General features: G+C 39.7%; 2 long non-coding RNA genes across 3 annotated transcripts; both read left to right on the top strand.

The window, feature by feature from the left end:
- The first annotated feature begins 450 nt into the window (after nucleotides 1-450).
- On the top strand, nucleotides 451-3,181 carry LOC125378178. Of its 2 annotated transcripts, XR_007220054.1 has the most exons (4): nucleotides 451-476; nucleotides 674-732; nucleotides 1,870-1,941; nucleotides 2,696-3,181. It is a non-coding gene; the product is annotated as an uncharacterized LOC125378178 (long non-coding RNA). The 2 variants fall into 2 exon arrangements; XR_007220053.1 differs by lacking the exon at nucleotides 451-476 and having other exon boundaries at nucleotides 507-732.
- A 2,340-nt stretch (nucleotides 3,182-5,521) lies between these two features.
- LOC125378188 lies at nucleotides 5,522-11,361 on the top strand. The gene is made up of 3 exons (XR_007220055.1): nucleotides 5,522-5,733; nucleotides 8,423-8,634; nucleotides 10,816-11,361. It is a non-coding gene; the product is annotated as an uncharacterized LOC125378188 (long non-coding RNA).
- The last annotated feature ends 1,603 nt before the right edge of the window (nucleotides 11,362-12,964 follow it).

A 12,964-nucleotide genomic window follows, 5' to 3' on the forward strand; every position in this document is an offset into this window, starting at 1 on the left:
AACACTTAAACCTCGTGTAATCGATGTACACCGTGATGCTTGATTGCGATATGCTTACCTCGTGTATCAATACATTGTTCTCAATCACCTCTAACACGGAAATCCCGGTCGAAATCCACCTGAGCCATCCACAACGAGGACGACAAGTATTTCGAAAACTCGATTGGCAGCCGAAGGAAGGAAGAGCAGCTTGCAGATGCAAGGTACGTAGCATGGCTTCGAGACATAATGTTCCATGATTTCTATACAGAGATCTTATGGAATGGATTGATTTAGATATTTTCCTGATCTCCATGTTACTACTGTAAACGTCAAGGGCCTTTTAGTTTTGTTGTTTTCGGAAACCCTTTGTTATTATTATGATCAAGTGTTTGTTGTGACATGGTATTTCTATTTGGGCTTGCATAAGAGCTACAGGTGCAGGACTTTTAAGGTTCGTGTCCTTATTCTCATAACGCTGGGATTTGATGATGAGGGTTAGTTACCAAGGGTATAAATCTGGCAAAGTGCATGTCAAACAACATGTTGCATTCAATTAAAATCATGTGTTGCCATCTGAACCGCCTGAAAGTGAGATATGGATCACAATGAATAATGACAGCTTATCAATCTTTAACAAATTCACACTGAAACATTGAAAGGATAAAGACAAGTTAGTTGTTTTCTGTTTCAGCATGTTCAGGGTTTGTGGGGAGGTTCACAGACATCCTCAGGGAGGATACCAAGTATTGAGTGGGTATTTGTGTTTGTGATAAATACAAACTACATGTATTCATCATGGTATATTTCAATGCAATGTGAAACATCACACTCACAATAGTCCAGCTCTGTGATGGCAGCCTGTAAATAATTGAACATGGACCAGGCAATCTAGTGATTGTTATTATCAGCAATGATCCATGCCCTCAGAGTATGATGACAACCTAGTCTGACCACCCAATTCATTAGTTGATTAGTGTTTGCAGCGGTAGGAACTAACTCTTTCAGTCCACTAGTCCTAAAATGATAGCATATAGCAAAACCTTTAAAATGTCAAAATGACTAGTGCCAATTTCTAACCCTCGTGTTTGGATGTTGTGTTTGTGTGTGTATGTATGAGTGTATTTAGGTTGGTTTGTTGTTTAACGCCGCACTCAGCAATATTCCGGCTATATGACGGCGGTCTGTAAATAATCGAGTCTGGACCAGACTACCCAGTGATTGATATCATGAGCATCGAGCCACAGAATTGAGATCAATGACATGCATCAACCAAGTCAGCGAGCCTGACCACCCGATCCCGTTAGTCGCCTTTTACGACAAGCATAATGGCCTTTTACGGCAAGCATGGGTTGCTGAAGACCTATTCTACCCCGGAATCTTCACAGGTCGAGTGTATTTAACTTAAATCATGAATCTTATGCTTGTTTCTCCGTGCTTTTACAATGTAACCCAAATTTTCTCGGGGATAATAAAGTATTCTCTTATTTATATCATTTCTGAACAAAGTGTCATATCAAGGTTAGATCTCTGTCAAAACAGTGCCATGAAAAAGCCAAACAAATAGCCTAGAAATAAAAGTAAATACTGCATTGCATTAATCTGCATTTCAAGAAAATTTGGCAATAATTCATGGAATGATATTCACCTCGAACAAGCTATTTCCTATGTAATGTATGTGTTGAATGACCCTGACTTTGTTGTCAAAATATTGTTTTGACATTTGTTAAATTTTGGGATAAATGTCATCTCTGAATGTTTGACATGAATTATTATGATTAGGGTAGTTCTAAGTCGGAATCACAACCGGGGTCTTTTCATTTGAATCAAATGTACAACATGTACAGTTTGGACATTTTTCTGTGATGTGAATGCTACTTATGTTTGTAGAATGTCCGGATGAATAAAAGAGACAGTCATCTGTGCAGCATCAATGCAAAGAAAGACCATAGAAGAGCAACAGTGAGTAGTAAATATTTTGAAATTATTCTGTTTGGTTCATAGGGTTATTTTGCAAATATGTCTTCATTTTTTTCCCTATCGCTGTGGGCACGGATGTCCTATTATCTAAGGCACTACGATTTTCTGTGCAGAGTTGCATCTCTTGGGCTTAGCAGAAACCTATAGTCATGGGTTCAAATCCTGGTTCTCCCCGATTATGTTGCTAGGTTTGTCAGCATTATACACATGCTCGTGGGATTCATCAAAGACCTGCATCACTTAGGGCTTTCTTCCCACATCAAGCTAACATGTGGTGATATATCTGGAATACTGTTCAAAGCAGTGTTAAAGCCAACTCATTTATTTAACACTGCATCCAGCAATAGTTTGGCTATATGACAAGGATTGTAAATATATATTTTTCCATGTTGATGAGTTGAAACAATCACTAAATGACATCTCTTAAAAAGATTCCCAGCATTCCAAGCCTAATTAATAGATAAGGTAGTGATTGAGTAGGCTCATTGATCGCATGTAATCATACCACAGTGATGTGGGATATTGTCCTGATAGTTATCATTGGTTTGTCTGGACCGAGTTCATAACATTAGTCACTGGTTTGTCTGGTTGAGATTTGAGATGTGATTATCTTAAATGTTTAGCATATAACAAGACTCACATATGACAACTTAAGTGATTTTGCTGCCTTCTATCTGTAAGTACATGTGGCAACAATTCTTTTTGATTGCTAAAATCTTTTTACATAATGCTGCAGAAACTGAAGTCCTGCTTGAGATCCCTGGATGAGTACTCCAGGTTGACAGTCTGGAATGACGAGACAAGGGAGTCCTAAACAGAGGCTGCACCCCTTCAGATATCCGAGGTGATTTGCAGACAGCGATGACGAGGGTCCTGTTATTTCAATGGAGGCCGACCGAGAAGTTGTATGCCAAATGGTACTGGGACACACAAAGGCTGGTCTGGCTAATGTGAGAAGACCAACCAATGCCAAGCTGGAGTGGAATTCTTCCAGGACATTCAGGAAATTCTTGTCTTGAGCCATATGGTAAACACTTGAAAGAAATGATAAATGGGACTTATTGTTTTTAAATGTGGACCCAAACACCAAATGGAAAGTTCACAATTCTACTAACACAATGCAGCAGAGATAGAGTCTAACTGGTATCCCCTCATCCTGGTTCCTGTTCATCCATGGCAATATAGAAAGAAAAGGAGGATTGTCAAGCGAACAGTTATCACACTCTGTTATGAGTATTGAAGAATAGGATGAAATTGCATACTGCATCAGGAACCATCATGTGAACACTGTTCAATGTGCAATATACTATAGGCATATGAATAAAAGAAATTGATAATTTGATTGTTGCTTATGTTTCATTTGCCAGCTGTGTAAATGGGGATGTTTCATGATTTTGCCTCAGTTTAATAGCCACACTTATCTTATGAAACCATGCATTGCTTGGACATCTCAAGATAAATAACACATGTTTCCTTTGCTCTGAAAACGTCTGATGACACATTGATCTGTTATGTCAAAGGTCAAAGTCACAACCAGACAAAAAGTGTGTTTGTGGTCTAACTCTTCCTTTGGACAGGGGTCGAAGTTGGAAAAAGGTCGTGTGTGATCTATATATACTACATTTTCCCCTAAATTGCCTTTTCTGCAGAAGTCTTAGTAACTCAGAGGTTACTCTTATACATATACTGGTTACATTACTTCCATATTTTGGTCAATGATATGTTGAATTCTACCAAAGGACTGCATATTTGGTTTATGTGCTGGATAGCTCTTTGAAATGTTTTTGAAATATTTATCACTGATATTGAAGGTCAAATTCACAGTCAAAAGGGATAACTCTTGAAGGGTTGAAGTGTAAGATCAAGGCAATAGTGAAGGGGTCATTCATAAAGTATTTCTGCAATTATAACTAAAATGCCTATTTCTGGAGATATTTGTGAAGTATTAAGCACATAGTTGTTATGTTATTTGAATACACATATATGTGCAGTGGTTACAACTCCAGTGTCAAATTAACTCTCAATTCTTTTAATAAAAGAATTCACAGTAACTGAGGAAGAGCTTACTGTAGTACCATAAAACTAGGGTAAGGCAAATTTCAATGAAGTTAGTATTTTGGATATAACAAGTACATGTACCGTTACAAATAGTCTTATTATCATCTCACTAGGACTAAAGGCCCAAGTGAGCACATTGTCAATGACTTTTTCTTTTTCTCAGTACAAACTGGAAGTCTGGACATGAAATTTAAGGATATCATTATACGAGAACTGATGTTTGTTCATTAAATAGCATTAACATCTGAAAAGGACAATATATGAAATTGAACAATTGTCTTCTCCAAAAATGTTTTAGGAGTATATTTACCATTAAAGTAACCCAGAATATTACAACAGCTACCTGTAATGCACAGGCTAACATTTTTTACCAGAAGCAAGTCATGAAGAAAATTTGCATCCGGATACCTTCCGGAAACCTTCCAGATGCCTTCAGCAACCTTCAAATTGCTTGGTATTTTCAAGTTAATTTTTTTATGTGTTTCACACTTAAGTGAACAAAATGCACCCCCAAATTTTGACATTTTTTGGGGAAGGTTTCCGGAAGGTATCCGGGCCGGATCCAAAATGGGTAGGTATCCGGAAGGTTTCCGGAAGACGGAAACCTACACTTTTTTTGCTGTGTATGTTGACATTTTAGATTCCTGAATAGCTGAAGGCAAACTGTTGCCTAATGTAGGTACAGAGTGAAATGAAACAGTGAACCGTTTTCGAGTTTTGTTTGTTTGTTTGTTGCGTAACACCGCACTCAGCAATATTCCAGCTATATGACGGCGGTCTGTAAATCTGGACCAGCCAATCCAGTCATTGATCTGAGCATCGATCTCCGTTACGCAATTGGGATACGATGATATTCATCAACCAAGTCAGCGAGCCTGACCACCCGTTCCCGTTTTGTCGCCTGTTTGGCCAAGCATGGGTTGCTTTAGGCCTATTCGAACCAGGATATTCACGGGTTTTACAAGTTATGTTCCGTAAATAAACTCTACCTTCGAACGAAGTCGAGCTTTTTAAAAAAATAATTTAAGGCAGTGGGAATCACAGCTCTTTGGAAAGTGGTGTGTGTGCACCTAAAATTAACAAAAACAAAATGAATACAGATGATTCATTCGGGAAACATCTTTCTGTATAAATTTGTCACATAATGGTCACATTTGTTGTGCCATGTCACACGATGTTTCAGTTCTATGTCTTCCCGTATACATTGGCACACAAAATACAACAGGCGAACCTAGATGCCAAACGCCACACCCAGCAATACTCATGGCCTGAGACATCGGTATGTACTAGTAAATAAAAGGAACAAAAACCTGTTTCATAATAATGAGTGTGTGAGTACGGTTTTACGCCGCTTTTAGCAATATTCCAGCAATATCACGGCGGGGGACACCAGACACCCATGTCAAGAATCGAACCCGGGTCTTCGGCGTGACGAGCGAACGCTTTAAACACTAGGCTACCCGACCGCCCTCATAATTATGATAAATATCTGCCAAAAGCAGAATCGATTGTACGAGTCCATGAATCGTGTGGTGTGCTCTCTGAATTATTAACAATTCAGAACAAGTAGCATTTGTCATCTGTATCCTTATCTGTGGCTGGCAATTATAGTTAGCTTGTGTCACTTGTCTGCATGCACGTCCACAGTCGCTATGAAGATAATGTGCCATGTGTCTTGTGTTTTAGGTGTGATGATGCTACAGTTATTCGTAAAAGGTGAGTGTAAATTTAAGTTGGTTTGTTTCTTGTTTTACGCCACACCCAGCAATATTCCAACCATATGATGGCGGTCTGTAAATAAGCGAGTCTGGACCAGAGAATACATTGATTTATATCATGAGCATCGATCCTCGCAATTGGGATCGATGACATGCATCAACCAAGTCAGCGAGCCTCACCATCCGATCCCGTTAGTCGCCTTTACGACAAACATAGTTGCCTTTACCGGGTCAAGCATTGGTTGCTGAGGACCTATTCTACCCCGGATCTTCACTGATACAGTGTTCCGAAGAAGAACTATGTTGAAATACAACTAGATTTTAAACCATTAGCTCTTCGTCTCCATAAAAATTCAATGAAAAAATACTGTACAGTGTTGACACCTGACAGTTTCAGGAATGATCCTGTGCAACTATTTTCAGTTTTATATGAAATGCTATTGGATATGAAAGCATTCGTAAGTCCTCTGCAAACCCCCATACGTAAATGGCTTGATAACAAACAGTAAAAGAAGAGGAATAAAAGCTGAGAAATATTTCCGTGCACACCCTAAATGTTGCGAAATCACAAAGCCAAGTTGAGACATACCTGACCTGTGCTCATTTTGTGACGACCGCCTCCGTGGTCTAGAGGTAGAGTGTCCGCCTGGAGAGCGGAAGGTCCGGTGTTCCATCCCCGACCGTGTCATACCAAAAGACGTTAAAAGATGGTACTTGTTGTTACCCTGTCTGGCGCTTGGCATTAAGGGGCTCGGAGTCAGTATACTGTGTCTGAGTGGGGTCTTCATGTTAAACTGCGGCATGGTATCTTAGTGTGCTAGCACAATAAATCAGCATCAGCCCAGACTAGTAGAAACAGCCACACACACATGTGCATGCTCGTCACCATATAAGTGCAATAATCTTGGACGCAACGTTAAACCCAATTTCACCTAACCTGATTTTGTGAAACTGATACTGAATCCTTACTTCATGTATATTGGGATTGTGAGCATGTTAAAGAGTTTTGGGCTAAAGTTAAACGTTTTCTGATTGCAAAATGTTCAAAACAATTTACATTTACCAAATGCTCTGTTTTTCTTGGGTACAAATCTAACATTGTGTTAACCACATCATAGTGTCATGCAAAACAATATATACACTTTTCTAGTATTAGGAAAAATAAATTGTATCTTGAAAGGTTTATATTATTATATATTTCGGATAGAGAAACCAATTGCACAACAACAAAAAATACAATAAGACAATTTGAAAGAAAATGGAAAAGAAATGGCAAATGAATTGTCTAGTTAATACGTCTCTATTTTTTTAACACGAACAATTTCATATAATGTCATGTAAGGATTTAGCTTCATAGTTAATAAACATGGCAAATGTAGCCTGCCCGTTTCACCATTTGTAAACATTGTTGGACACATGTAGCCAACTTAAACTTGCTGACTTGCTGTCTGATGTATAGGTATGTAACCTACACGTAATAAGTATACCACATGACGTGCTACTCTATGTATAACTATGTAATATCATGTACTGAATTGAATAAACAAGGTCGAGACGTTCATGTAACAAAATAAACGTCAATCCAAAAAAACTATGTATCTAAGATCATTTCCCGCACGCCCGTGTCCAAGGTGTGGAGCATGCTTCAATAGATCGAGGGGAAAGGATTCAAATCTGGTGTTCACCATCTCAAAGATGGTAATACACATTTAACAACTTCATCCGAAATTGCCAACAAACTTGGCGACACTTTGGGGGCAAACCGTTCCTCATCATCAAACTAAGATCCTCAATTTCAGAGGTTTCAAAAACAGCAGGAAAAGAAAAAAAGTCAATTTTAACTGATCCCTCCACATATATCTTCTTACTGTATGATGGACGCTCTGGAAACTGATATGAGGTTATTAAAAATTGGTTGTATAATTTGATATCGTTTGACGTCTTTAAAATGTTCACGACTGATTGTTTTGTTCACCTAAATTTGTGAGAATTGATCCTCCTGATGAGGCCGTAAGAGGCGACTAACGGGATCGGGTGGCGTTGACGTGTTCCATGCATGTCATTGATCCCAAATGAGTGGATCGATTCACATGATGTCAATCACTGGATTGTCTGATCAAGACTGACCGCCGCCATATAGCTGGAATATTGCTGAGTGCGGCGTTAAACAACAAATAAACAAACAAACAACGTAGGCCGAGATGACACCTCTCAGGGAGTTGAACCAAATAATTTGGAATATATTTTTTTACAACAGGGTACAATATTCAAGGCCTCAGTAAAGCTTTCAAAAAAAATTAGGGTAGACATGGAGAGATCAATTCCGTATTTCGACTTGTACCATATGTTCTCGTAGGGGTTATTTCAGCTGAACAATTGACTTGCCTTTGCATGTGTTTGTGACGGGTGGAACCAGTGGGGCATGATGCGCTCACCTTTTTGCAAACACGGGGTATGATCGCTATTCATAGTGATTCCTAAACCTGGCTCTTGATAAAGTCGGAATCGTACAAGCGACTCTGATTTTAGCTGAGATTTCTTGTGGCAATGTGAATCGATTTTTTGCTTTTATTTACAGCTAGGGAGACCGATATGGCCACATTTGCAAGAATTTAAAAACAACGTAAGACCTAACATGAGCACCTCGACCATAATGGAAAATACAATGTTCGGTTCTATATTTACAGGATTGTGCTATTCCTTTGAAATTGCTGGAATGTGCTTCTGGTTCTCTACACAGAAGAAACCATTCCACAGGGCGGAGGAAGCCTGCAAATATAGGAATGGAAAGTTGGTCCAGCTTGACGACCAGGAGGTGTTCGAGATGATCACGGAAAGGTTCTCATGACCAAGCATCAATTCTGGGTTGGTCTGACCTTAGATAGGGTGGGAAGACAGGGTAAGTGCATTTCATTGTATATATATATTCAAGCTATGTGACGGCGGTCTGTAAATAATGGAGTCTGGACCAGACAATCAAGTGATGACATCATGAACATCGATCCACGCAGTTGGGATACTATGACAAGCATCAACCAAGTCAGTAAGCCTGACCACCCGACCCCCTTAGTCGCATCTTTCGACAAGCGTAGTCGCCTTTTACGGCAAGCATGGGTGTCCGAAGACCTATTCTACCCCGGATCTTCACGGGTCTACATTCTTTAGAAGTTGAAAAGCACGGGCCAATAAATCAGGGGCAAAACTCAGTCCCCATAGCGATTCGAATTTAGAATCGGTTCCCAAGCAACATTCTAGCTGTAAGAGGTCATTAATTGAATCCGGGGTCATGATTGATGACTTCGTTGACTGGGTGTTATCATTCTCGACGGGTACATAGTATATGAATATGTAGGCATTCAGTTATCAAGTTTAGGATCAAGGAATATTGCACAAAGGATTTTAGCGCTGCAGGGCTAAAACGTTAATGTAATATTGTAAGCTGGAATCAACTTCCTGTTCAGGTTTTACGACCTTATTTTGACTAAAAATACTTCCTATTTTGATGTACCATGCAGATACATGTAGATTTCCGTCATCACCAAATATCATGCTTGCACAGGAAATAAATCGTAAGGAAGATTATCTACAAACCAGTTACCAAGAACGGCAGTTGTTGCTCTTGCTTCGCCATGTTCGTCCCATGGGGGACGCTATATCATGCCTCAAGTAGTGGATTCGTTTATTTTTTTGTTTGTTGTTTAACGCCGCACATTGGCACAGTAAACAAATGTAAAAATGTAGAAAGTGAAACTATTTTGTCTATAAAGTCGGCCTCTGTCACAGTAAACAAATGCAATAATGTAGAAAGTGAAACCATTTTGTCTATAAAGTCGGCCTCCGTCACAGTAAACAAATGCAATGATGTAGAAAGTGAAACCATTTTGTCTATAAAGTCGGCCTCCGTCACAGTAAACAAATGCAATAATGTAGAAAGTGAAACCATTTTGTCTATAAAGTCGGCCTCCGTCACAGTAAAAAAATGCAATAATGTAGAAAGTGAAACTATCTAATCTATAAAGTCAGCCTCCGTCAACCATTCAAAATATAAAATCCAATCAACTAAAGTCAAGAAGAAGTATTTGGACTAGGGTTACCAGATGATCATGTATGTTAACTAATAAACTAGACTGGCAATTATTGTAGCTTAACGAGAATGATTTAGTCACTTTGTATTATGCATCAGGTTTGTTCTTAGAGAGAATCGGGTAGCCAGCCTCGCTGACTTGGTTGATGCATGACATTAATCCCATTTGTGTGGATCGATTCTCATAATATTAATCACTGGATTGTTTTGACCAGACTCGATTATTTACAGACCGCCTTCATAGGGCTGGAATATTGCTGAGCGGGGCGTTAAACAACAAACAAACAAACAAACATCCAATGATGTAAACACGCCTTCGTCCAATTTTACATCTAGCGTCTCTACATGGCCGGACAGTTACGACAGATGTATTAGAGTGAGTGAGTGAGTTAAACTTAAACGTCGCATTAGCATTATTTCAGCCATATAGCGACGAGACCAAGTTGATATTAAACAGAGAAGGATGAGATGAAACGGGACATTCGAATTTTACTTCTGAGTGCCTGCCGGAAGAAACCTACTTCCGGTGCTTCGAGGGGAAAACGCCAGATCTACTTTAGCATCCGTCATTGTGAGTAACCCGTCAGCAAACCGACAGTGAGACGAACCTGACATGATTACAGCATGCTTAATCGGTTAAATAGTGAATGAATAATAAGTTTCACATTAAAGGCATATCATCACTGTACATGGATCCTTGACCCGTGAAGATTCCGGGAAAGAATAGGTCTTCAGCAACCCATGCTTGCCGTAAAAGGTGACAATGCTTGTCGTAAAAGGCGACTAACGGGATCGGGTGGTCTGGCTCGCTGACTTGGTTGATGCATGTCATCGATCCCAATTGTGTGGATCGAGGCACATGATATCAATCAAAGGATTGTCTGGTCCAGACTCGATTATTTACAGACCGCCGTCATATAGCTGTAATATTGCTGAGTGCGGCGTTAAACAACAAACCAACCAACCAACCAACCTTATACCAATGCATCCTTTCAGCTTTCAGATGGGGCAACAACGCTACGACCAACAAAACAAACTGGCTACCCAAAGAGCCGAATTAAACTGGTGGCTGTGTGCGCCTGTGTCGAATATATGGAGAAAGGCAATTCGAAAGACATGGTTTGGCCGATCAATCATGTGGAACAAAATACCATTTCATTTGCCAGAAACGGTATGAATTTGGTAAGCAGGACATTTACAGCATTCCTCGTCATCTTGAACAGCATCTGTGTCGTGACAGTCGACAAACTGTGACTGGTTTGGCAGTGATCACATTTGATTTGAGATAATAATCATGATGTTTAATCACTGGATTGTCTGGTCCAGTCATTGACCGGCATCATATAGCTGGACTATTGCTGAGTGTAGCGTTAAACAACAAACAAGTCAATAACCCAGGACTTAGAAAACATGTTCTTCTGGAATCACTTGAAAGACGTCGTATATGCATACATTCGGCGTGCGTGTGTATTCTAAAAATGTGTATACATGTCAATGGCTATAAGCTGTCCAGTACATCGTCATAAACGACATTCAACACGGTGCCGTAGTAGATTAAGTTTGGTTCTGCAAAATCCTCAACATAGACCTTTATCATCATTATAACACTGAATATTATGTATTAACTACATGTTAAAGAATTAAATAAAACACGTAAAAATTGAATAGATGTCAGTAGCATGCCAATGAAAGGACAAGGTCATTGGGGATATATATATGCTCAATGTAAGAGAATAACCAGTCTAGATAATACTCCGACACAGATTCCATTTGGCGTAAAGGGCAAAATAGCTGTGAACATTATTTGAGTGGAGACTATATTATTGATTGCCAGTTGCGTGTGCTGGTGTCTTGATTTGAAAATTACAAACTGGAACAGCTTATGAATCTCTCATTTCCTAAGCTGTATATTATAAATGTTGTTTTGAGCCATAAACGAAAATTGCAGATTGAAGATTGATATGCATTGTAGAAATTGAGTGACTTGTTATACCCCCGACCTAAAAGTGGGGAGGTGTACAGTTGAACTAATGAAATCCGTCCGTCCTCCCGTCCTTCTGAGGGCATTTTGTTGTGCGACCTAAAACTCAAAGCTATATATCTCCAATATAAAAATTGTTCCTTAGCTGATGTTGGAGTCGTGTTAGTCGTTTTAGTGACCTAGCTTCCCTTTTGTCTTGTTTCTTATTTGCCAATTAGTCCTCGTAACTATTCAGCAAGATTTTGAATTTCAATGATGTGGTCAAATATTTGGCTGCTTACCCTTTAAACTGTTGCCATCGGAAGGAGGGGATCTACTGCGGCATGGTTCTATTAGTATACTGTTGAAACACTACATTCACGGGCATCTGCTGGGTGATATGTTCTGTGGATAACATGGAGACAAATATTCTGTTTCATACCCATGATCGTAGATTTCACGAAACTGGTAAACATCTAATTATTTCATCATTTCGGGCGTTTTTCCACGTCATGCTGACACGCTGTGATGTTACTAATATAGTTGATAGAGACGTTGAACCAAACTCAGTCACCTTAAGTAGAATAGGTCATCAGCAACCCATGCTGGTCGTAAAAGGTTACCATGCGTGTCGTAAGAGACGACTAACGGGATCGGGTGGTCAGACTCGCGGACTTGCTTGACGCAGGTCATCGTATCCCAATTGTGTGGATCGATGTTCATGATGTCAATCACTGGATTGTCTGGTCCAGACTCGAATATTTACAGACCACCGTCATATATCTGGAATATTGCTGAGAGCGTCATTAAACAACAAACAAACAAAACAGTCTCCTCAATGTAAGTTTTGAACTATTTTAGGTGAGTTAAGCATCGCAAGGGGAACACAGCAAGCTGCCAATGGATCCCTTTACTGTCCCCTGGCGTCATTTCGTCTTGATGGTAGTCGACTGAAGTGCGCTGAAGCTAGCATCATGAAACCGAAATGTGTGGGGTTTGTCCACAACAAAACGATTTCTTCCTGCACGATGTTCACGATGTCTCAAAACTGTCCTGATAACAGGACAGGAATCGCAGTCACTGCCTTAGAACGACAGTGTTCCTGGAACGCAGAATCCTGACTGACACATGTATATATTGCACTGCAGGAGTAGTCCATCGATGTGGGTTGTGTTCGTATTAGAT

Source organism: Haliotis rufescens, unplaced genomic scaffold (assembly GCF_023055435.1).
Source record: "Haliotis rufescens isolate VD_foot unplaced genomic scaffold, xgHalRufe1.0.p SCAF_115, whole genome shotgun sequence".
NCBI classification, from domain to species: domain Eukaryota; kingdom Metazoa; phylum Mollusca; class Gastropoda; order Lepetellida; family Haliotidae; genus Haliotis; species Haliotis rufescens.